Genomic DNA, 25,105 nt, shown 5'->3' with positions numbered 1-25,105 from the left:
CAGGGCGGCGCGGGGACCCGGCCCGACCCGCACCGGCCCAGGCCCGGCGGCGGCGCAGCCCGGCGCGGCGATCGGAACCCGCCGGCCCCGCGGCGCAGCGGCGGCCCCGGCCGGGCGCGGGACCAGGTAGGCGGCGCGCGTCCCTTTGTGTGGGCAGCGCGGGCGGGGGCGCGGGGCGCGGGGGCGACGCGGGGCGCGGGGGGCGCGGGGGGGGCGCGTGGGGCCGGGCGCTGTGCCCGCGGGTGGGGCCCGCTGGCCCGCGCCCGCCCGGCCCTGCCCCTCTGTGGCCACCGAGCCGCGCTCCCGGGGCTGCGGCGCTGCGCGGGGCGCGCGGCGTCTGGGGCGCCGGGGAGGCGGTGGGGCCTTCTCGGCGGGGCGCCCGCGGGCGGGGGGGGGGAGCCGGGAGGGCGGCCCGGCGCGCGCAGGGGGGCGGGGGGGGCGGGGGGGGGCTCGGGCCATGACCGCTGCTCACCTGGGCGCCGGGCCCCCCTCCGCCCTCCGAGGCCCGGCCCGGGGCTCCCGAGTCCCCACCCGCCTGTGGCCCTGGCTCCCTGGCGCCCGCACCGCACTGGGCGCCCAGCTCTGGGGTCCTGTGCGGCTGGGGCCGCGGGGAGGAGGGGGGGGGACTTCCTGTACCCCAGAGGGGCTCAGGTGGTCCTGCCAAGCGCCCCTGCCTCTCCCTGCGGGGAGTCGTGGGGGGAGCAGCCCGGCAGCCGCCCCTGCCCGGCCGAGCCGCCGAGGAACAAGAGTTAGAGAAGCCCCAGGAAAGGTCCCAGGGGCTCCTGCCGCCCCGGGGAGGGGGTGCGGGTGGCGGGTCCTCACCCCAAGGAGCGGGCAGTGAGGGCTGTTGGCGCCCGGCAAGCGCCGGGGAGGGGGCCTGGGAGGGGCCGAGGAGCCCTGGAGAGGGGTGAGTTCCAGGCCCCGGGGGTCTGGTCTGCAGGTCTGCAGGCCCCCCCTCCCCCTGCGTGGGGCGGCCGGGGCTTCTTAGAGAGGAGGCGCTGCTGACCGGAGCTGGGGGGTGGGGCTGAAGGGCCCAGCCCTGGGAAGAGGGTGCTCAGGGGCCTTGGGGAAGTTTCTGGGATGGAGCCCACGTGGACCCCGACTGTTGCTCCCCAGGGCTGAGAGCAGGGCCTGACCCCACAGTTCTGTGGGGTGCAAAGGCTTGTGGCTGCAGAGACCGCGGGGCAGGTGATGGCACCTGACGTCCAGACCAGGTGTCCATGCCGGGCACCCCTGGGGGCTGTGGGGGCTGCTGACCTGCAGGAGGAGAGTGGGGCGCTGAGCCCCCTGCGGAGAGAGGACAGTGCTGTGGGCGGCGCTCCTGGGCGTGCCTTTAGGGTCAGCCTCCACCTTCTTGCACGGGACCAGGCTTGGATCCAGCACCCCCTGTGAAATTAGGAAGCAGATAACCTCATTTTCATACGAGGGACATTTGCCACATGTAGGACACTTGGCACTTTGACGTGTCTGCCTTCAAGAGGCCCGGCCCTATTCTAGTATCCCCTCCTGGAGGCAGTTCCCTGGCCGGGACTAATGACGGTCGGGCTCAGTGCTGGGGCCTGGCCGCAGCCAGGAGTGAACCCGGCCCCCAGGCGGTGCCGTGGACTTGAAATCTCCAGGGGCACTTTGCATGCTCCCACTCGGGCCTCCACCATCCTGCTCCCCAGTCTTCACCAGGGCTGGAGCTGCTCTGTGACTTGTGTGGCTGGACTTTGGCGGGACCTCACACACTGTCCAGTGAAGCTCATGTCTCCTGGGGGGGGGTGACCACTCCCCAGGCAGCAGCAGTGGAGCGAGGCTCCCTCCGCCCACCCTAACCACTGTGCTTCATCCTTCTCTGCCTGCCGCCTCTTGTCCCATTCTCCCTCGTGGGGGACCTTCCTCTCTGGAGTGGACACAGGAGGCCCGTCCTTGTGGGCTGAGAATCACAGAGCCCCAGGGTAATCGTAGCTCGGACACTGTGACTCGGAGGCGTCAGGGGCCCGGCCACTCTGGCCACGGCCGGTTCTTCTTTCTCCTGCAGATCTCCAGGGGATGGCAACTGGTCAGTTGCCCAGCTCTCGGGAATCGGGGCACCCGGGAGGGCACCCAGGCTCCTCCAGGGCTGGCACCGAGTGTGGGTCTGGGTGCTCATCCACTCCAGCAGCCCCACCTCTGCCTTGGAGGGGCCTCTTCTGAGGAGGGTGTGGGGGGGCCTCCACCTCTTGGGGTTACTTCCTGCAGGGAGAGCCAGGACACCCTGAAGGACGTCCTGCTTTAAGACTGGACGGGCCACGTGAGGCCTCACTTTGGGACCAGCCTCTTTACTCTCTGCCTTGCTGACACACTTGAATCCTTTTCCTTAATTAGACAGAGAAATTAAACTGAAGCAACCGCTCACCTGCTGGGGAGCGGGCGGGAGGACAGGGCTGGCACACCTTCCTGACCAGCTGACCTTGGGCGGTCCTAACCTCCCCAGCCTCGGAGACCTCCAGTGACTGGAATGCAGATGTGCTGTTAGTGGAGTTTCTGGGGAAGCCACACTGCAGAGTCCTGACCGAGCTCAGCCACTGGAGGAGTCTTGTGAGGACAAAATACACTTTTTGCTTTCAGTAGGACGATGCCCAGACGATCCACGGTGCTGTGTTGAGAGGAGACTGGGGGCGGGGGGTGGTGGGGGACCTGCGTTCCCTCATCCAGAGTCACAGCTGCCGCGGGGCTGCTTCCCCAGCGGCCGGGGCCTGTCCCGTGAGGAGCGCCTGTGGGGCGGGCGGTCCAGGGTGGCCAGCAGGAGCCGCCTGCCAGCCCTCAAGCTGGGGCGCCTGGAGGCGGAAGCCCTCGTTAGTATTCGCTTGGCGTTCCCCATCAGCAGGTGCTGGGCGGAAGCCTGCCCTGGCCGCGGCCCAGTTCTCAGGCCGCCTGGGAAGGCCGGCCACTGCCCCAGCTCGCGGACGGGAGGGAGCACAGAGCCCTCAGGCCGGCCAAGGCCGCTCGCTTGTGGGGCTCGTGGGGCGCGGAGGAGCCTGCTGGGCCTGGCCCGGAGGAAAGGGCTGTCGCGACCTTGACGAGGCTGCAGGCCGGGGAAGCCGGTGCCTTGGGGGCCTCTGCCCACTGTGGGGGTGGGGTGGGGGGGTCCAGACGCCGGGAACCCCCGGACTTGGAGGAGGAGTCCCAGGTAGCCAGGCCAGCGGGGGCTCCCGGTTGGGTGTGGGCCGAGGAGCAGCCTGGGGCGGCCGGGCCTTTACACGCCGGGGCTGGCCCGGGGGGCGGCTGGCGCCCTCCGTGCGGAGGCTGGGCAGGCTCCGGCGCTGACTCGCTGCCTTCCTCCTGGTGTCTTCTGGAAGGCGCTCCCCACGCGGGGCTTCTCTTTTTGGTTTGGGAGCCTCTGTCCGCAAAAGTGTCCCCTGTTGCCGCCCCCACCCCGGGGGGCCTGAGAGGAAGGGGGCGGGGGCTGGAGGCACCATGTGCTTTTACGACCAGGAGCCCATCCTCTGGCGCCAGCGTCCCGAGCGAGGCTGGCACCGGGCCCTGCCCACTGGAGCCTGCCGCCCGGTGAGCGGCTCCCTCTGGTAGTGGCCGAGGGAGGATGTGGCTTGGGTCCCGCCGGCGAGGGGAGGACGCAACTCCAGAGGTGGCCCCTGGCCTGGCTCTGGTGGGGTTGTTGGTTCTGCCGGTTCTGGGCTGTCCTGGGAGCGCCTCTCAGCCCCGGCTGGCCCCGGGCAGCGTCTCCCCAGGAGCCGGCTTTCAAGAGTCCTTTGGGCCAGGGCTGACTGGGGGCTGGGGCCGTGGCATGTAAGGGTCTCTGGCGGAGGGGAGCCGTGCAGACCCCGTCGAGTGAGACTGGCCCTCGGCATCCACCGAGGAGTCCTCGCTGCTGGCCGGCCGTGGCCGCTGGGCTGCAGGCTCCTCCTGTTACCCGCCGAAGTGGAGGCCGCGTGCGGCGCCGCAAGGCTTTGGTGTCCCTGAGCTGGGGTGGCAGGGGCCCCTCACAGAACTAGCAAGATCTCCGACTGGATGAATCTTCTGCGAATTAAAATGTTCACTTAAACGTTAGATGCCCGGACGCCGAGTTCAGTGCAAATGCATGTGAGTTATTGACATCCCCGGGAAGACGCGATGCCCGCTGGCGGCCCTCTGCCTGGTCACGTCCCTGCTGAGACGCCACTGCCTGCAGGCCCAAGGCCCCGGAGTCCCCCCCGGGGACTCCACCGGGGTCCCCACCACTCGCTGCCGTTCTGCCTCCTCTCTCAGCAGCCTCCAGGCCCTGCCCTGGCAGGTGCCGTCCACGGCGCCAGATCCCCAGTGAGGCTCCCCATAGAGGCCGCCTTTGCTCTCACTTCAGAACCTTCCATGCTCACTCCAGAACCTTCCATGCTCACTTCAGAACCTTTCACGTGGGCCTGGGCATGTCGCCACACCTGGTCCTGGCCCCCCCAGGTGAGATCAAGGCCAGGAACAGAGGGGTCAGGATTGTGGCCGGGCCTGCCCCCTGTTCTCTGGCCTCTCCTCTGCAGGAAGCCCCTCGCCCTAAGTCACCCTATGTCGCCCTGCTCGCCTCCTTGTTCCCCTCCCAGCTTTTCAAAACCTGTAATTGTGCTTAACACCCATGTCAGTGCTCAGAGACCAGGGGCCATTTCCTCTGAGGCGCCTCCTTCCTGCACTTGCCCTGGGCCAGTCCCGGTAGTGGTTGAGGCAGGAAGGAGAGCCCTGGCTCCTGAGGGAGACGCAGACGATTCCCAGGGAGGAGACCATGAGACGGGCCTTGGGACAGGTCAGACTGAGCCCAGCGCGTCAGGGTTAGAGCCAGAGCAGTACGGCCTAGACCTTTGGACCTTGAACCTTGAAGGCAAAGCGGGTGGGGGTGTGAGCCTGGGATGGGGGTGATGCTGGAGCGTGAAGCCTTGGCAGCCTGGGAGGGGAGGCGGGGAGGCTCCCTGAGCCCGGGGTGCCCAGGGAGTGGAGAGTGGGGCTGCCACACCAGCTTGGGGCACAGAGGACTCTCCAGTGATCCTGTGGTGGAGGAATCTGTGATGCCTGTGGGCGAGGAAGCCAGAGCGTGTGGCTGCCACGGGTCTGCGCCCTCCTGGTCTCTTGGCAGGAGCCTTGTCTTGGGGGCGGGGGGCAACGGAGCTGCTGCTTATCGAGTTCACAGTTGCTTCTTTCAGTTTGTATCTCCATGAAGGGGGTGCCGTGGGCCCCAGCACTGACAGTCACGTGTGGGAGGCAGCGGGGCGGCGGGTGGGGCTGGGTGTAGCAGGAGGAAGAAAAGCAGCATCTCAGGTTCATCAGCTCGGGGGGCCCTGAGGTGCTGTCTGTTTCATGCAGATTCTCCTGTGGTCCCCCTCTGGCTCCCCACGCCTTCCTCGCCCCCTCTTGTTCTCATGCGTGGGGCTGCTGTTGCGCTTGCTCGAGTCCAGACTCACATTGGAAACCTCCCCGCTCCCCCGATGGTGTTAGGAGGTGATGGCACCTTTGGGAGGTGATGAGGTCACGTGCTGGAGGCCTTGGGAGTGGGGTCAGGGCCCCTTATAAGAGTAACCCCGACACGTGAGGTTCAATGAGAAGCCGGCGGCTGTGAGCCAGGAAGGTGGTGCTTCCCTGGCTTGGACGCCACAACCACCCTGGTCTCGGACTTGCGGCTCCAGAAACTGATGAGCGTGTGAATGCGTGTCACCAGCCGCTGGCCTGTGACAGTTTTGCTGCCTCTGTCCCCGTGCACTAAGCAGGCAGAAATGGTATCAGTGGCGCTGGAAGGGGCTCACCCTGCTGGCCGCATCTTAGTTTTCAGAATCCCCAAAGGGTCTCGTTCACAGATACCATGGCCTACATGTTCCCCAACATGTCTCAGGGGACGCAGGTCACGCTGTAGTATGTGTCGCTCCTTGCTGGGTCGGTAGTACGTGTTTGCATGGTTTTGTGTGTGCCTATGGGTTTGGCCGGTGTCAGAGTGCTTGCTAGCACGTGGGTGGATGAGCACGTTTGTCTTTCCTCAGTGAGAAGGCTTGGGAGGTGGCTGCGGCCCGCTGGGTCAGCTGCTCAGTGATGATACCAGCCCCTTCTCCCTTTGCACCTTTGGGCTGTGGTCCTGGTTGGCTGTCACATGCCACCTGCCGGCTCCTGTTTGTGCTTAAGTTAGCAGGAGAGACGTGGGTGGGTGGCAGCTCTCTCTGTCTCTTATCTGGAAAGAACAGCTTTACCAAAAAAGCCCACAGCTGCCTCTGCTAGGGCTGGGCCGGGTGGCACTGGTGAGAGGGGCAGGGCCCGGAGGGCCTCCTGGGGGGGACTGGACGCTGCAATCTGACATCCCGACCTGGCGTGGGGCGGGCCGGCTGATCTCACTCACTGCTTCTGCTGCTCCTGCCTCCGTTTTCAAAAAGCAAGAATTCACAGGACGAGGCCTGGACCAGCGTGCATGAGGCTTAACTATCCCTGGTGGGCGCAGGGCCCCGTCAGGCCAGCATATCCATGGACATTTGCAGACTTGGGTGTGGCCAGAGCCCAGACGTCACCGTGTGGCTCCCGTCCGGGCCCCTGTGCCACCCTGGCCGTGTGCCGCCGGCGCTGGGAAGAGTGTGGGGCTCAGCGGCCTCTTTCCCTCCAGGACTTTGGAATCAGAGACACCCCGCCCCTCCTGCCCCTTGCTCATTTGGCAGCATCTGGGGGCCCTGGGGCTCAAAGGCAGAGTGGGGGAGCTGGAGTGAGGGAGGCTGGAGGGGCTGGGCCTTTGGAGGTCAAGAGGGGCCGATGTTCTGTTATCTGCGGGGTGGCGCTCACAGCTGAGACTCCAGGAGCTTTTACTTTCCAGTCTCTAGAAGAAACGTGTTGGGACACACAGGAACTCCTTTTCCTCCTACGTGTTCTCCTGCTTGTAAAATAGCTCCCGGCCTGAGGCACAGACACACCTTGGGGTGCTGTGGGCTGGGGTCCAGGCCCCACCACAGTGGGGGTGTCGCGGTAGAGCAGGGCTGTCTGGTTTCCCAGTTATGTTCACACGAGAGTGTGGTCTTCAGTGTGCAAGAGCCTTGTATCTGCAGGACTGTGCCGCCCTGTGACAGACGGGACGTGACCCCGACTCCGGGACGGCGCCACCCCACATGCGCCGGACAGGGCGGCCAGAGACCGCTGGCCATGAAGAGCGGAGCCTGCCCTGCGCCATCAAGCAAGGCGCCGCGGCCGGGTGTCCCGAGTGGGTGGCCGGCCTGGCTTGCTCTTGCCGGAGTGGCCTGGACTCTGGCCCCTCTGGCTGTGGCCCTGCTTCCTCCACAGTGACCTTGTTTCCCCGAGCCCCGGGCACCCGACCTGGAGGGACTTGGGGACGGTGTGGCCTGGTCCTGTGGCAGAGCCCCCCACTCAGTGCAGAGCCCCCCTGCAGCACAGAGGCCCCCTGGGAGTGCAAAGTCCCTCCCCACTGGGGGCGCAGATCCCCCTCCCCCTCAGCGGCCCCCAGTAATGTCTGCCCCATGGGTGGCTCCGCCCGCACCGAAGTGCTCTCATCCTGAGTGTGGCCGTGGGGGTTGACACTCCTGTCTTGGGGGCCATTTGTGTGACTGAAGGATGAGCTGAGGACTCTGTCCAGCCTCCGTTCAGATGGAAGAGTCTGTGACTTTTTCCACATGTAACCCAAGGGCCTTGGTTTCCGCGAACTTAGCTTTTTTCCTCGGTGCTTGAGATCTCCTTGACGCCCGTGAGGACCTTGGGGATCAAGCAGAGGCCCCCCAACCTCCCACCTACCTGCCAGGTGGCTCCCCCGCTGGGTGTGCACCCCTGCACACCCGTCCTTGTTCCCCCACCTGCATCGGGTCTGAGTCAACAGACTTGCCTTTGTCTCTGGGTTTGAACCGGGTTCCCTCCGCTCATCAGCCCCCAACACTGGGAGTTGCTCCCCTCCTCCGCGTGCTGCTTCGTGCTGCTTCCCGCTGCGCCGCCTGCACAGGGCCCAGCCTTTCCAGCAGCTCCCTGAGCTCACCTTCCCGGCCCGGCCTGTCTCCGTGGGCGGCTGCACTTCCGCTGTCACCAGACACCCCGCCCCCGCCTGCGGTGCTGGGCACCCCATACCCCGTCCCCGCATCACCTGCTTCTTCCTGTGCCCCTCCTGCCGCCACCTCCCCCCACCCCGCCTCAGCTTTTCCTGAGGTGGCCCTTGTGCCTTCTCTGCGGTCATCCCCGCTCATCCTGGGGACCCCCGCTCGTCCTGCTGCCTCCCGGGAGTGCTGCTCAGCCCCCCATCCTGTCCCTGACTGTGCTGGCATTTTGTGGGTGACGTGGAGTCCAGGCAGCTCCCTTGAGCTGTCTCACCCGGCAGGCGGCCCCGAGGGCCTGTGGGCTTCCCCAATCACAGTATTGGTAACATTTGCAAATAAGTTTAAAAAAAAAAAGGAGCTGATGTCAGCAACACGTGTGTCGTTCCTCAGCCGGGAACCAGGGCGCCGTTACGCACATGTTGTACTCAGCCTGACATGAAGTTAAGGATAATTTTTATTTTGAATATGAAATAGTCACAGGTTTTCATGCTGGACAGGGTGTGAGGCCAGGCCCGGGGGTTCGGGCCTCCTGATGGCCGCCGAAGGCTCCTGGGGGCGGCTGAGGCTGCGGCTTCTCAGGGTGAGTGTGTGGCTGGTGGGGCTGGGGGAGGGCGTGCTGGGCTCACCAGGAGCGCCGGGGTCGGGGCCTGGTCTGCTCAGACCCGCAGGAAGCTGCCAGCCGGACTCTCCATTAAGAAACGAAGAACATTATGATCCCCCCTGAAGGTTTATTCTTCTTTCTTCTGAAACTGATGGAGAAAAGAATAAAAAAAGAGACGCCACAAGGTCAGGAACCTGCCTCACAAGGGACTGACATGCCCGTCAACCCTCTACAGAAAACAGGATCCTCAGGTGCCAACACCTGGATCACGAGGCACGAGACCCAGGCAGGGATCAGAGGCTGTGGGGAGTGTCAGGGGCGCAGACCTGAGGGGAAGTTACGGAGATTAAGGAACAAACCATCCACCCACAGAGATGAGCCCCTCCCTCCGAAAGAAGATGACAAAACCCAGTGCTGCCCCCACAAAGGGGCAGCCGTCCTTCTGCTCACCTGTGACTGTGCAGGTGCTGCTTTTCACCCACTCTCTCCCCTCTGCAGGGCAGCAGCCTCCTGCCTGCCCGTGACCTGCACCTGCCGGGGCTGCTCCTCACTGACCTCCCTTAGCGGAGGCCGCTCTCCTCAAGGCCGCCCGCCTGCAGCCATGCAGGCCTCTCTCAGCAAACTTGTCCCTTCGGGGCAGCTCTTCCTGCCCGCTGGTGTCTGGGCAAGTGTCCTTTACTCTTCTGTCCCTAATAAACCTGCCCTTTAAATATAACCAATGTCTCTGTCTCGTGGAGAAACATGCCTGCTGCCTCTGAAACCGGAGCTCTGGGGACACCTTCCCCAGCGTGACCCCAAAGACCCCGCTCTCCAAACCCAGACTCCAAAAACCACATCAAAGCCACCACCCTGGGGTGACATTCAAACCACTCGTGTTCTAAACTGACCCGAAGTGTCAGCGTCAACCCCGAGCGCAGCGGCGCTGCTAGCAGCAAGCACACATCTGGACGCTGTGGCCGCACTTTGACCTCTGCCCGTGGGCTGGATGCTGCAGCAGCCCCCGCCGCGCCGAGCTGCCCGGGGTCGTCAGTGCCTCAGTGGTGAGGTGGAGTTTTCCTGCAAACAGACATTATTATTAATTTTTTTCTCTGAGAGAAATTAGCAAAGAGAAACATTTGCTAATAGGTCGGAGTGGTCTCTGCTGCAGAGAAGGAAGCATTTAAATATAAATTATGTTGGCCCAGGGGGAGAAGCGAGCGGCCGGGGGGTGGGGAGGCTGGTTGGAGCACACGTGCCTACTTTTTCCTTGTGACTGCCGGGTTATTTCAGACAGTGCAGTTGGGGGTCCAGCTCACAGATAGGGTGCTAAACCTGGAGACAGCAGTGTGCACCACTGCTTCTCTTCATTAAAAATAAAATCTATATATATGTATATAGATTATTAGCCCCCAAGGCAAACATTTCAGTGTGGTTAAGTAAGTGTGCTCTGATTAGATAAGATTTTAGGAGCTTGTGGACATGGGAAAAGATCTTCAGTGTATCATTAAATGCAAGCAATTACGAAGCTGAATTGTATGGACAGGATACGTACAAACGTGGACATACATCGAGGAAAAGAATCATAAATCACAAGGATTGCCACTTTTTTGATTTTTTTCAGTATAGTTTCATTTTATAGTGAAAGAAGATTTTCCTTATGAATGTTTTAATAGCATAGACACCTGTTTACACAGACTTGTGATGCATAAAATCTAAATTTCCTATCTGACAAGAGCTACCATCATGTTTCTCAGCTTTGCTAGTTGCCAGCTGCGTAGCTCGCATTGCAACAAGATGTGGGCTGAAAAAATTTGTAGTCGTCAGTTCTGTTGTTATGTGATAAGCAGCAGGTACACCCTCGCCACGTCAGCTTGGCCTGCGGCTCACGTGGACTCTGCAGTGGATTTGCGAGAACTCCACCGGCCAAGGGAAATCCCAGCAGACAAGGGAAAAGCCTGCAGCAGTTATTCTGGGCGCAGGGACGCCCCCGCCCCAGCCCTGCCCGACGGGCAGGTGCAGACTCGCTTTCATCTCCTGAGCCTGCAGGTCTGAGCCATCAAAGCCCACGTCAGGGCCAGGCAGTGAGTCTTGGAGAAGCTGCTCAACCGCCTCCGGACTCCAACTCCACCGGACACTCTTGCGCAGGCCGGTGCCCGCTCGCTGCAGACCCGCGCTGCCCTGCTCGCACCCTCCCCGCTGCCAGTGACCACGGGCTGTCATCTTGCGGGGGTGCTGTTCTGTTTCGTGCTTGCCCCCCTTTTTGTGTTTTCTCTGTTTGCATTTTGGGGCATTTCTGTTGACCTGTTTTTGAAATCACCGACTTTCTTCTTGCCCGTGGTCAGCCTGCTCACGCGCCGTCGAAGGCAGTCTTCATTTTCAGTGCGTTTGCTTTCTGGGAGTCTTAAAATCCTGTCTCTGCTCCGCGGACGCGGGTGGTGAGTGTGCTTTCCCGCGAGCAGCTCTCGGGCTGAGCGCAGGCTCAGGGAAAAGCCTGACAAGGGAGAAGCGTGTAGGGTTTCCTGTCTGCCGGCCCCACCACCTGTGTCGGGTCTGAGTCCGCGCCTGATGCTGTGTCTCGAAGACGGGCCTTCTGCTCACTCTCGGGGCTTTTGTGGCGTGGCTGGCCACGACGTCGGAGGCGTTGGGGGTCAGATGGAGGGCGGCGGTGGGGGTGCGGTGTGTGGGAGCCGTGTGCCGGCACCCAGAGCCTCAGGCTTCCCTCCCGGCCTGGCCTTGTGTCTCCTTTCGCCAGCGAGCTTTCCTGCAACCTGCCCTAAAAGGCCCTCCCTGGGCCTGCCTCCCGCAGGCTTCCAGCCGCAACCCGCCGTCAGACTGCCCTAGACACGGGGGCAGGAGCACGTTCCACACGGTCAAGGGTGAGCCTCGTGGGGGCCTGGCTTCTCCCGAGTGTCTCACTGCTCTGCCCCCCAACGGTGACCCAGGGACGGGGCTTTGACTTCCTCTGGCTGGGGAGGCCCTGGGTGGGCGCTTGCCATGTGGACACGGCCTCCTTTATTTCATACCCCACCCCTGCCCGCCTAGTGTGGGGGTCCTGGCTCCCCACTGGTAGAGCTCCTTGAGGTCATTCTCAACAAAGTGGGGTCACTTCACGATGGTGGCCCCAGTGAATTCCTCTCCCCAACCCATTCACCTCAGCCCCAGCAGCTCCCCCAGATCTTGTGGGTGCTTCTGCGGGGAGTGGATCTAGCAGCTGCCCGGGAGCCACCCTCAGGGGTCACTCCTGCTCTTGCTCTCCATCCCGGGGCGTCCAGGAAGCCTCTGGGGGGCTTGCCCATGTATTCCTGGGTGTGGTGACAGCTTCCCGCTTCTTTGAGTGAGACTGAACCCCCACCCTCTGTTTTATTCCCACCTGTGGGGTCCTGCTGGGCCTTATGCACCTGGGGATGGGTCTGAGGACCTGGCACAGCCTGGGCAGGCTCCAGGAGGTGGGCGCCGGGTTGCGCCCTGGCCTGCTCAGCTGCCAGTGCGACTCGGCGGCAGCCTCTGCTCCTCCCGGCCTCAGGCTTCCGTCCCTTCTAGGCTCATTATGGTGCTTTGCAAGATCCTCTGCATGCTGGGTGCTCCGGCTTTTCAGCTGACCGATGGCTTTTTGCCCTCCTGGGTGGAGGATTGCTGTCAGCTGTCTCGGGTGGCTGGTTGCGCTTCACCACCTGGGGCATGAGGAGATTGACAGATGCTTTGGCATTCACATAGTTTTATCTATTTATTTTTTTTTAAAGATTTATTTCAGAGTGGGGAGCATAACAGGCAGATTGACTGAAACACACTGCTGAGGGGAGCAGCGGGCAGACAGGAGAGGTCTGCTGCATCCGGGGATCGAACTCGTGGACAGCCTCACAGTGCTACAATTTAACCCCTTGTGCCACCAGGGAGGCCCCAAGGATTCACATATTTTAATAAATAGGACTTGGATGGCTTTTTTTCCCAAGAAATATTTTATTTCAATTTTAATTAACAAAACAAGGTTGCATCACATTGTTCACTGATATAAGCTCTTCAGCGTAGGCACAGCCCTAGAGACAGAGAGCAGACGGGTTACCAGGCCCGGGGGTGCTGGGGGTGAGGAACATCCTCATGATGGGGAGTGGGTTTTATTCTGGGGTGTTAGGAACCTTTGGAACTACATGGAGGTGCTGATTAGGTAATGCTGTGAGTCAACTGAGCACCATTGGATTGTTGACTTAAAAGTGGGTAACTTGGTTATGTTAATTTCAAGTCCAGGAAACATCTATGTGCTGTGGTATAACTTTAAAAGCCCAGGGGCACACAGACTTATAGCCCAGCGGTTCCCTCTCCCGCCTGAGGCCTGCGGCCTCTCCGGCCCTCTGCCTGCCAGCTCCCCCCACGTGTAAGTGGGAAATAGTTTTTTCTGCTCTCAACCTAGAGAAATCTTCCTTATTCCTTTACAGAACCATTTAGCCAAGTGAGTTATTTTCTGTGTTCTTGAAAGTTGGTTGTGTTTTGCTCACGGCCCCGGGGAGCGGCGTCCCGGTGTGGGGTGTGGACTCCTGTCCACGCGCTTCTCAGTTCTGTGCCCGCCTGGGCGCAGAGTCGGGAGGTGAGCTGGGGCTCGGGAGGAGGTTGCAGCCTAAGAAGCAGCTTCGCTTCTTTGAGTTCTTTCTTAGAAGAAGGGGCGGTGGCGGCATCAGCAACGCCTCTGCTGCAGCTGGAGAATTCAAGAACCGTTTAACCCCGGGCGTGGCCGAGCCCGTGCATCTGAGTTCGCTCGGTGTCGAGCTTGACAAATACGCCCATGGACGGGGACAGCTCCGTCTTCCCGCAGAGGACACGCGTGGACCCGAGCCCTGCCGGGTGACCGCGTGGGCCCCGGGCCGAGGCCGCCGTGCACAGAGAGGCTTTCTGGGCGCCCCACTGGGCGTCTGTTCATGTCCAGCCAGCGGCCTCCCCGCCGCGCCCCTGCTCGCAGGGCCGCGGGGCGCCTGTCCGGGCGTGGTGGGTTTTTAAATACTGTCTTGCAAGTTCAGCGCCGCTCAGAGAGTTCTCTTTGGAAACGGAGAGACGGGGAGAAGCCGAGGGTTCACCTCGCGTGTGCACCGTGTGGGGAGTCGTGGGTACGTGGGCGGCTCTGCGGCGAGCGTGTTGCTTGGCACGAGTCTAAATGTCCATTCATTAGGGAGAGAGAGGGGGAGAGGCTGAGGGGTGGGGGGAAGGGGAAAAAACTGTGAGGAGAGGAGGGGGAGGGGAAGGGGAAGCTGGGCGGGCTGCTCCCGGTGGAGGAGGGACCAGCCCGGCCCTGAGGATGTGCTCCCAGGAGCGGCGTGCAAAGCACTGGGAGTCTTTCTGTGAAGTTTTTTTTTTTTTTTTTTTTAAAGATTTATTTATTTATTTATTATTCATTTATTTACACAAGCACTGGGTACAGTCAGAAGCGCGGGAGGGTGAGAGAATTCACCAGAGCCAGAGCGGGGAGCAGAGCAGGCAGAAGGACCGAAGGACACTGCTGAGGGGAGCAGCGGGCGGCAGGAGAGGTCTGCGCGCCATGTGGGACCCTCCTCCGGTGGCCGGGGAGCAGCCGGGGATCGAGCCGGCGCTGCAGAGGCTGCGGGCAGCTTCCCAACCCAGCGCTCAACCACTGTGCCACCAGGGAGGCCCCTTTCTGTGAAGTTTTAACTGAGTTTGAAACATGTTGAACCTATAAAAACCTTCTTGTTATAAACAAATTTTTTTCTGTCAACATGTAAGTGGCTCCTGGGTCACAGAGGCCGTGTCACGAAGCCTCAGCTTCTAGAACATCGAGTTATAAAGCAGAAAGTAAAGAGAACAGCAGTTCGGTAAGGAACGCCCGAGGCACAGAGCTCCACGGAGGCGCAAGTGATGTTGGCGTTTTCTCGCGGGCGCCTCTGTGGTTGTGTTTGTGGATGGGGGGTCAGGTGGCCCCCCGCTGGCCTCGAGCATCGCCCACACGACCCGTGCCGCCCCGTGGCCCCTCCGTGGTATCCGGCCGGGGTTATTCCGTCACCTGTCCCTCCAGATGCGAATGGGGCGACTTTCCATCTTTGCGCGCAAAGACGCCGCCGGGACAGCGTCTGCCCCACGGATTCCTCCGGCGGCGGCGGCCTGCGCGCTCGGGCCGGCACATCCAGCCGAAGGTCTGGTTCTGTTCTCACCTCTTTCTAGATTCTTCCCCAAATGACGCTGCCCTGACCCTCCTCTGCCACCCGTGCGCGGGGCGTTGCAGCCGAGGCCGGCCTGGCAGGGCAGCGCGGTGCCCACCCCGGGGCCTCGGGAGGCAGAGCCGCGGCCCCTCCATGCCCGTGGGTGTCTTTGTGAATGGACATCCTTCCTCACACGTGACGGGAGGGCCTGCTTGTGTCCTGGGCGCCTGGCTTGCACTCGGGCCGGCGTCGCCTCCACGCAGGAGCACACTTTTTATGTAGTCAAATCTTGGGAAGCCTTGATTTTTTTTTTTCAGCTCCAGAAATGAATTTTATTAAGTTTTTAATCCCTGGGATCACTTTAGTGCTAATTGCTTCCAAGGAGTAAATTGAACCTGTTTTTTTTTTAATTTAAATATTTTATTTTATATAATTCTTACATCTTTTTTCATCTTTGCACAATGTATGCATTTTCATTTTGGTTATATTCCCCCTACAATTGCACCCCCCCTCCCCTTATTTTGACTCTAGTCCTGGAAGCCTTGATTTTTGAGGTCTGCATGGAACAGCTTTTCACCCTTCTGGGTTATAAATAATTCAGTTTTTTTCCTAGTAATGCTGTGGCTTTATTTCTAGACGTGGTGCCTGCTGTCCCCCAGGGCCCGGTCGCTCTGTCCAGCGTCCTCGGGGCCAGCTCCTCAGTGAGAGTGCCCAGAAGGACAGGCGTCCGCCCAGGGGACAGTGGGGCCCTGGGGTGAGAGCAGGGCCTGTGGGCACGAGCCTGGCCAGGGGCTGTGGCCACGCAGTCTGCGTGGCCTCTGAGTTGAGCAGGGCGGGATTGAGCAGTACCCTGGGCAGCGAGAGGGTGGTGCCCGCCACAGGCAGTGACACAGGGGTGCAGAGCCCCCACAGACGTGCTGCTCCCCTCTGTCTGCTGCGCTGCTGGGGCCGGTGCCGCATCAGAGCCCTGACGGTGGGTGCTGAGAAGGGGCTGCCAGGGAGCTCTGCCCACGGCCTCTTTCCAGATCTTTTAATGATGCAGCGTTGAAAGCACCCCCGGGCCCCCCCCCCCCCCCGCCCGGCCAGCCAAGCAGGAGTGCATTCCATCGCAGGCAGCGATTCTGTTCCCTGGCTCTCTGCATGGGGGACAGCGCAGAGCGTGGCGTGAAGGAGACGGACTTGTGTCGCCTTCGGTTTGAAGCACCTGAGTTCATTGCCACGTGGTGGCAGGGAATGGGTTTGCAGAAACTGGCTCCCTGTTTCTGGGGTTGGCACCTTGACCTGTTCAGGATGTGGGAGGACCCCCTTTTCTGCACACAGGGGCTTGCTCTGAGCAGAGCCTGGATGTTTGGAGGCGTGTTGGGGCTCAGCCTGGCCGCGGAGCCAGGAGTGCGGCCAGTGTGGGGTTCTCGTACCTTCCTCTTATTTTTTCCAATCGACATAATTCGTTTTCAATAGCTTCGTCATGGAGAGGTACTTGCAGCCTGTCCACTTCGCCGTTTTACAGCACACAGTGTAGTGAGTAGTGGGCGGTGTATTCACAGAGAGGACGGACATCATTCTAAGTCTCACAAACCCAGAGCCACGCACAGCCGCCCCTCGTCTCCCCGTCAGGAGCCCACTTTCTATCTCTGCGGCTCTGCCCTCTGGACATCTCGCAGCTGTGTTTTCATGCAGTGTGTGGATTTCTGTGTCTGGCTCTTACTCTTAGCACGCTAGCCCCAGCTCGCTGGCCTGGCCGCTGCTCCGCGGTGTGGAGAGCCAGCGTGGGTGCACGCTCGCCAGCTGTGGGCACCGTCGCTCCCATCGGGGCTGTTTCGGACCTTTGTGCAGAGAGTTTCCTGTGGACATTTGTTTTCCGTCCTCTGGGGTGTGTTTTCAGAGTGCCATTGCTGGGGCATGTGGCAACTCCTGTCTCCCTTTGAGGCGTAACACACTGATTCCCAAAGCAGCCGGTGACCATCCCGGTAGCAAGTGTGAGGCTGCAATATGTCCACGCCCTTGCCTGCACATGTGATTGTCTGTGTGTTGATTCTGGCCATCCTGGTGGATGTGAAGTGCTGTGTCATTACAGTTTCAATGTGCATTTCCTTAATTGAATATAATCATGTTGAGTATTTTTATGTGTCTAGTGGACATCTGGATATCTTTTGGAGAAACAGCTATTCAAATTCTTTGACCATTTTTTATTTTTATTTTTTTTTGTCTTTTCATTGTTAAGTTCTAAGTGTTGTTTTTATAATCTTGATACAAGGTTGTTACCCATATATGATTAGGAAATATTTTCTCCCTTCTATGGATCCTTTTTTCTGTAATATTGGTGTCATTTGACTCACAACATTTTAAAATTTCGATGGAGTCCCACTTCATCTTATTTTTCTTTTGTTATTTGTGCTTTTGGTGACAGGTCCGAGAAACTAGTATCTATTCTTTGGCCACCAGGATTCATTCCTGTTTTTTTTCTTTTAAGAGTTTTATAATTTTAGCAATGACATTTAAGTCTATTATCCATTTTGTGCTAATTTTGTGAAAGGAATATTGTTGGTGTCATGTTTTGTGTGTGAGCATCCTGCATTCATTTACATTTCATTTACTCATTGAATGAGTAAATCCCCATCAAAAAACAATTAGCCTAACACGTGCAGGGTCATTTCTGGACCCAGGCCTCAGCCTCCATCTGTGTGTCCTCTTCCAGGATCACCCCGGGCAGAAGGAAGTGTGACTCCTCCGACTTTGCTTTTCTTTTTCAATCTCCTTTCAGCTGCTCACTGTCTCTTGGCGTTCCACGTGAATTTTAGGGTCAGTGTGTCCATTTCTGCAAGAACAAATGCAGTAATTTTCAACAGAAGTTGCCCTGAATCTGCAGGTGAGTGTGGGCAATGTTGCTGTGCCAACCATACTAGCTCTTCCAGCCCCAGAGCTCGGGGTGTCTGTTTGTTTAGGTCTTTCACTGGATCACGTTTTGGCACATAGCAATATACGAGCCTTGCACAATTTCTGTTTTTTCTTTTATGAAGTATTTTAGTCTTTCTGATGCTGTTCTAAAGCGGGTCTCTTCTAACAACAGATAGTTTTTATCCATCTTTCGATTGGAGTGTTTAGCCGTGTCATATAGTTCCCGATAAAGTAGAATTTACCAACTTCCTGTGGGTCTCTTATCTGTTCTCGATTATTCCTTCATGTTTGCCTTTGTTTACATTAAGTAATTATTAGTCTATGTTTTAATTCTCTTAAGGAGACGGTTTCTCTCCTGAAACCTCAGGAAACACTTCTGCTGGCTTCGTATGTTTCCTCTGCAGCCCACATCCTCGCTCAGGCTTCAGAGCACTGAAGAGCCTCAGGGCCTCGCTCTGGACGTGCCTTGGCTCTAGGGAGGGCTGTGGCTGGTTTGACCTTCTCTCCGGGCCGCAGCCACTTTCTCCACATCAGCAGTAAGCCTGTTTCACTTTCTCATCATTGCTGTGTGGCACTTCTCATCCTTCTGGAACTTTCCTTTGCCTTCACATTTTGCTCACTACCCCAAGAAGCCTGGCTTGTGCCCATCCTGGCTCTCCACCGGCCGTCCTCACCGAGCTTCCTCGTGTCTTGCTTTTGACTTAAAGTTAGAGACGTGTGACCCTTCCTTTCCCCCGAGCACTCAAGAGGGGATGCACTGGCCAATTTCAAAGTGACCGCGCCTCGGAGAACAGGCGGCCCAAGGAGGGGGAGCGAGATCACGGGAGGGTGGGTGGGGGAGCAGTCACAACACAGTGTTTATAGGTTAAGTTTGCTGTCTTACATGGGGGTGGTGGCACCCTAAAATCATGGCACTGGCAAGGCCAGTGATCCCTGTTCACAGGTCACCATAACAGACGCAGAGGCACGGAAAGCGCATGGGCTGTTGGGCGCGTCTGCCTCTCGGCATTCCTGAGGGGGACACGCCTTCTGTTTGTGAAAAATATGCGTGTCTGCGAGACGCAATAAGGCGCAGCTGGATGCATCAAGATCTGCCTTATGTGTTTACCTTGTCCTCTTAGTGCTTGCCTCGGGGATGACATTTTCCAAATCTTGCCCTTTTTTTAAGGCCTCTCCCTGGAGGAATGTCCTCAGGGCTGAGCTGGATGGCTGGGTGGAAAAAGGGGGATCAAAAAGGAGCCCCAGGAGCCAGTCTGAGAGCTGTCTGTGTGGGTGGATGTATCTGTTAATTCTTGGTGGAATTTGCTCACTTATCCGGCAGACTCGGTTTCTCCTCCAGTGCACTTTGCTCCATCTCGAGCCTTCCATCTGACAGACCATGTGTTTGCATCCACCGTCTTCCTCTTGCTTGGAGATGTGAGAGGCCGCTGCTGGGGACGGTGCTGAGTCAGCAGAGCAGACTTTGCTGCCTGCCCTGGTCACCTGTTCTCCGCGCTCACCTGTGCCTCTCTTTTCCAGGGGCGAGCACCCTGCTGAGTCTGCTCAGCTCCCCAGAAGTGCCCCAGGTCTGGGGGGACCCAGGTGCTGGAGGCCACCTCCCACTCACACTCTTGGGCAGCCGGCCATGCGGGGAAGAGCCAGCTGAGGGCTCAGAGCTGCCCTGGATCTCGGCACTCAACTGGGAGACAGCCCCTCTCCTCCTCCCTTCAGGAGTTCTCGGAGGTAACTTTGACTTTGGAAAATGGAGCTTGAAGCCCTGCAGTTGTCTTCCTAGCGGAATCTAGGGTCATTCTTGGGGAGACTGGAGGCTTGCCTCGAGGGATTTTTCTGTTGCGCTTAAGCTGCACCTAATAAGCAGCCCCCTAGTGTGCGTCCACGTGTGGTTCTGAGGATGACCCTTGGCGTGCCTTGGTAGCCTCTGCTAGTGAGTAACACTGTACAGAGACTTCCACCAGGTCCTCATTTCCTGCTTATGTCTATCTAATGCGTGGAAATACGCATCATACATCATATCTCGCATCACCTGTAGCTCACATCATGTATAGTTCTGGACTGTGAGGTTGGTACTGCAGGTGGCATTTTGTAGGTCAGGAAGCAGGTTTGGGAGATCAAAGTGGTGTAAGATTCATTCACTCACTGCTCGGGGGTTCCCAGGTCAGGCTGCTGCTGGTGCCGGGCTCTGCCCGAACTCAAGGCACGCAGCGACCTCAGGGGCACAAGCCCCTGCTCTAGTTTGGGGGGGCATGAGTGGCCGTGGGGTGGGGGTGGGCACAGAGGGATAGACCACGTCCCGTCTACAGCCTGGAGAAGTTAATTATTCATTTGGTTACAAGCCATCACCGTTGCGGGGCGAAGAGAAGCAGCTGTGTTTTGGGGCAGGCTGGGGTATGAATGGCAGGGGTCGGGGCCCTCCCAACATTTGAACATGGATTCAAGGCCCTGTGGGGGCTGGACAGCTGGCGTCTGACATGAGCGGGCCCTGGCCAGGCCGCCCGGGCGCAGGAGAGGAGGCGCAGGTGGCAGTGGCTGGAGGGGGCCGCAGAGAGCAGGGTGGGGTGGTGGGGGGCACAGGACCCTCCCGGCCCCTGCTGCAGGCTCTGGGCCTGTGTCTCATGGCGGGAGCTCCAGGCAGGTTTAAAGCGGAGGAGAAAGAAGCCGTGTCTTCCATGTTATTTTTCATTTTTAAAATCCCCGTATCCGGCCAATGCTCCCCCGCCCCCCCTCCTCCCACGTACCCCAGGGCCCTGGGATGGTGGACGTCCACTGCTCTGTGAGCGCTTCCCTTGTCGAGCGTCTGCTGTGTGAGGGCGCAGTGTCCCAGCCACCCCGACCTGCTCGGCTGCACCCCACCCCTTGTCCCCGGCAGCCGCAGTTTCATCTCCCCGTGGCTGGGGCGTCCGTGGTGTGGGCGTGGCTGGAGCCTGTTTCTTGGCCCCGTGGGGCAACGGTGGCCTCCGGGTCCCGCTGCTGAAACTGTGCCGCGCTCAGCCCGGCGACGGCTCGTGTGTGTCGCGGGTCTCGCGGGAGGCCTCGTGGCTCATTTCCAGGTCCGCTGACTTGGGGAGCTGCGCCGAGAGCAGCGCCAGGGAGAGCGCAGGGAAGGGTGCGGCCGGCTGAGGAGCGGGGAGGCCGAGGGCAGGTGGAGCCAGGGAGGCCATGCCGGAGGGCCGCGGGCCGGAGAATGGACACCAGGGCCGTGGTCGTGGGCGCCGGGGCAGGAACAGGAGCGTGCGGGGGGCGGTGGCCCTGGCGTGGTCTGGCAGGAGGATGGAGGGAGGGAGCGGAGACAGACTGTGGACGACTGTTTTGAGAAGCTCCTCTGCAGAGGGGAGCAGGGCGGGGTGTCTGGTCGGTAACATGGACCGACCAGTTCAGGCTGCAGTGGGGGGCTGGCGTCTGCTCACGCCTCCTGCGCCTCCCGGGTGGACCGGGCCGGGAAGGGCAGCGGGGTGCGGAGGGCCGCCGGTGGCGTGCTTGTGCACGTGGAGCTGTTGCTTCAGGAGCAGCGGTGGTGGCTCCAGGTGGGGCAGATCAAGTGGCAGATGGGGGTGTGTGTAGCGGGCCCCCTCAGTCAGGGGGTCTCTGTGGCTTTCTTCTGCTGGTTTCACTTTCTTCGGAGAAGAGGAAACAAATCCCCCGTCAGCACAGGCCATGGGGCGTGGGCTTGGAAGTGTAACCGGACAGGGATGGAGGAAGGGGCTTCTGGAAAGCAGGGGCTGCCCCCATCACCAGGCCCCCGGCAGCTCCTGACCACACCTTGAAAGACCTGGTGGTGTCTTTCTCCGGACACTTCAGCTGGGGAATCAGAGGCACGCGGCAGGTTCGGCTGGGGAGTGGAAGGCACACGGCAGGTTAAGAATTGCATGATCTTTTGGTGGAGCAGAGAGGGCAAAGGGAGGGCGAGGGCACCCTTGCGCAGATTCAGTCTGTGGCCCGAGGGGGTGTTGGCAGGGGTGCTGGAAGGCGGGTGGGTCAGAGCTGCAGGGTCAGAGCTGACCTTGGGGACGTGGTGGCGGTCGCTGGGGGACGGAGATGTTGGGCGAGGCGTGCATGGAGCGTGCCGCAGGGGCCTGTGGGAGACAGAACTCCGGCTGCCGGGCCAGGCCCACTTCTCTTTTCACTGTCTGCACCTTAGAAGGGCCCAGTAGTCTCACTGAACCCCGACCGGACCCCAGGACCACCTGTGTTGGGCACGTCTGCTGAGAAGTGGCCACACATTTCCCCCTGCGGCCCGGGCGCCCCAGCCCCTGCTGTCAGGAGGAGCATGGGTCTGGAGTCCCACGCTGCCTGCCCCTCCCCACGGCCTGAGCACTACAGGCCGATACCCCTTCTCAGCCTTGACATCTAGCGCCTTAGGAGGTTGCCTCCTGCTCCACTCAGCACTTACCGGCCCAGCGCCGCCTGCTCAGGTGGGCGTGCACTAGCGCACCTGGGCCGGGCGCACCCCCTGTCCCGGGCTCTGCTTTTCCTGCAGCACCGGCCGGCGCCTCCCATGCTCTTTGGGACTCTGTCTCTCGCAAATTCCAGGAACAGTGAAACGGCTTCAGAGCCACGAGAGACTCACGTCGGAGAGGCCAGCATTCCAGAAAATGACCTTCTGGCAAGAGCCAAGTGTGTTGAAATGTTTGGGATTTATAAAGAGAAACAGCCGTCCTGGAATAGCAGCCGCCCCCCGCTTCACCCTTGCGTCTGTGGTGGAGGCGGTGAAACCTGAAAGGTAGTTTTTTTTTGTTTTTTTGTTTTTTGTTTCAAGTGGAGAAGGTCGTCTGTTAAAAGAAAAAAAAAAAGCCGGCTCGGCTTCAGGACTTCAGCTGGGCCTTGGCCTCGGCACAGCAGCCGGCCGGGCGGGCAGCAGCTGTGGAGGCCGCTGGCCAGCGCAGGCCCAGGCAAAGGTCACTTGCAGACACCGGCTGGACGGAGTGGACGGCAGGCCCGCGCTGGCCGCGGCCTCGGGGGTGCTAGTCTCAGCAGCGGTATATTTAGAAGCGCAAACACTGGGCTGCGTCCTGAGAGGCGGTGGCTGGAGCTCTGACGACCGCACGTCTCGCTGTGGTCTAGGCAGCATCTTTCTCTCTTGTGTTTTGTTTCTTTTTGTTTGTCTTGCTGGCCTTGGTCACTCCCTGCGGGTGCTGTCTTTGGGCGCTGCCGTGAGGCACTTCCGGCCTGGGCCGGCCATCTTGGTGGGGCCTGGCCCCCACCCCGGCATGAAAGCAGGAGCCCCCCGGGGGCCGTGGGGGTGCCCTGGACAGGTCGCAGTAAGCCTCTGGTCCTCCCCCCGCCCTGTGCAAGGGCAGGAATGGGACTGTGAGCGGCAGGAGGCACACGGGGCTGATGTTAGCAAAAGAGGGTGTGGGGCTTTGTTCCAAGATGCAGGTGCTGGGCTGGGCCCACGCACCCCTTGTCCAGGCAAGCGTGGACGCGTAGGAGGTGGCTCAGGCAGGGAAAACAGGGCGGATGGGGAGCTCTTGGATGGCATCTTGCTGTGGAATGGAAGCGATTTAGGATCGTAAGAACCTACAGTTTCCAGATGGACGAGGGGGGTGGAGCAGGGTGCGGTCATCTCTGGATGTAGGATTTCCGGAAGGGCCCCTTAAGGGATTTTGGTCCACTGGTGTTTGGCCGACAGGATGGGCTCCTCGCTGGAGCTGGAGCCCGGGAGTGACGGCCTGGTATGGCAGGCCACGCGCATACGTTGGCTATGAGCGGATTATCTGCGGGGCCCAGGAGCGTCGCCGCCACGGCCGTAACAGTGGGGGGGGGGGTGTGGGGAGAGGAGGGATGCGTGGGCTGGGGGTGTGTGTCTCTGGACCACCCAGGAACTTGTCCTTTTGTTCTGGATCCTTTTTGCCCAAGTCAAGTTCCTTCCCATGACGCAAGCAGAAGTGACCCCGGAGTGTAATTGTATCACCAACACCCCGGAGAGAAAAGCAAATGCAATGTGGGGTTTTGAAAAACCAGGAGGAGCAGATGTGATGTCTCCACTCTGCGGGTACGTGGTCTGGATGTGAGGATTAATAAGAAACAGGATGTTTGTGTCTAAATCATTTCAAGATGAGGAAATAAATCACATTTCATAATCTGAAGAAGGGGCTGGCCCAGCAAACGTCACGGCCCTTTTCTTTAGGAGCTGCAGGATGGAGACCGGATCGCGGCTCCTGTTGTTCTCAGCGCGGCACGCAGGCCCGGGGGGAAAGCGCGCCGCAGCCAGGCCTCGGGGCTGGTATTGAGCGGATCTTGCCCAGAGCTGCTCTCTGGCCTGGGGCAGGAGGTGGGGGGCCCGGGCATCATTGGGGATCCCCTGGAGTCCTGGCCGCCGCTCAGCCAGGCCACCGGGCTGTCTCGGTGTGTGGGGGTGAGTCGTGGCCAAACTCTCTGAACCCGTTAGGTGTGACCATGCCTTTCGCCTTTGAGTTTGTGATTCCACAGCGTGCAGATCAGCTGGTTACTTAATTTTTAAAATAATTATGTGCACATTTTACAATCATTAAAGCATAACTCCTCAGAAGAATTAAATTCTCCATCGTGTACTCCCCAGAGAAACCCACTATTCATTTTTTTCTTCAGTTTACCCCGCTAGAAAAATGCATTAAACATGAAAAGGTGCCCATTTTCCCATTTAAAGCAACTCAGGGCTCTGTGCTGGTGTAAGCAGTGCTCCTGAACACACGTGTGAGGTCACACCCAGTACACAGAAGCCCAGTGCTTGCGAGCTCTGAGGCAGATTACTAAGTGTCCACGCTGCTCCTGTCTCTCAAACACCTGCCTCCCGTCTTAGCAACACTCTGGTATCCCTGTGGGGTCCCTCTGGTATCACACTCCCCTAAGGTCCCAACGCCCCAAACCTACTGATTTTCTTGCTATTTAGTTTGTCTGTATTGCACGCGCGCGCGCGCACACACACAATTATATTCATTAGAGTTGGCGTCATGCTGTAAGAAGACTTACTCATTGTTTTGTTCCTGAGACTTAGCCTTTTCTGCGTGGCTGTGCGTGTTCCTCTCGCCCTGGAGAGTCTGGTCACGGTGTGGACACTGGGACACACACGGTGGGCACCTGTCAGCCGGGGCACTTTTATGCTATTGCTCTCACAAAGCGTTCTGCAGTGGATGCGCTTGTACCTGTGTCTGCTACACATGTGCAGTTTCTCCCTTGATTTTATACCCAAAAGGAGCATTTACTCCTAGAGAAAGGCTAATGAATGCTAAATTACCAGAAAAAAGTCATATCGACTTCCAGAGTGATTAAACCAATTTATATTGTCATTGGCAGAGAGTAGACGTTTCCTTTGAAACCCATGCCTGTCATCTCTATACTTGGCATTATCAGACTTTCTAATTTTTGCCAAGTTAATAGTAAAGTGAATTTAATAGGCCAATAATATTGAGCTGCTTTTCATATGTTTGATCACCATCTGTTTCCGCCATTGTGAAAGAACTGTTCATCTCTGCAGTTTTCCATTAGATTGTAAATTTTGATCTCATTGATTGGAAAAC

The 25,105-nt window shown here is 59.4% G+C and overlaps 1 protein-coding gene across 2 annotated transcripts in view; it reads left to right on the top strand.

Annotated features, from left to right (window-relative positions):
- The first annotated feature begins 105 nt into the window (after positions 1 to 105).
- RNF144A (ring finger protein 144A) overlaps positions 106 to 25,105 on the top strand; it is a 65,218-nt gene continuing 40,218 nt past the window's right edge. Inside the window, exon 1 of one of the 2 annotated variants that reach the window (XM_037528563.2) lies at positions 106 to 126. The gene's annotated coding sequence lies outside the window, so the exon portion shown is untranslated. Of the gene's footprint in view, positions 127 to 18,479; positions 19,335 to 25,105 lie in introns of those variants that run through there. The other variant, XM_054701419.1, reaches the window with a different exon arrangement.

Source organism: Talpa occidentalis, unplaced genomic scaffold (assembly GCF_014898055.3).
Source record: "Talpa occidentalis isolate TD23 unplaced genomic scaffold, MPIMG_talOcc4v2.1 talOcc4.5, whole genome shotgun sequence".
NCBI classification, from domain to species: Eukaryota; Metazoa; Chordata; class Mammalia; order Eulipotyphla; family Talpidae; genus Talpa; species Talpa occidentalis.
Note: the sequence above shows the minus strand (reverse complement) of the source record. Positions and strands in the feature narration are given on the sequence as shown.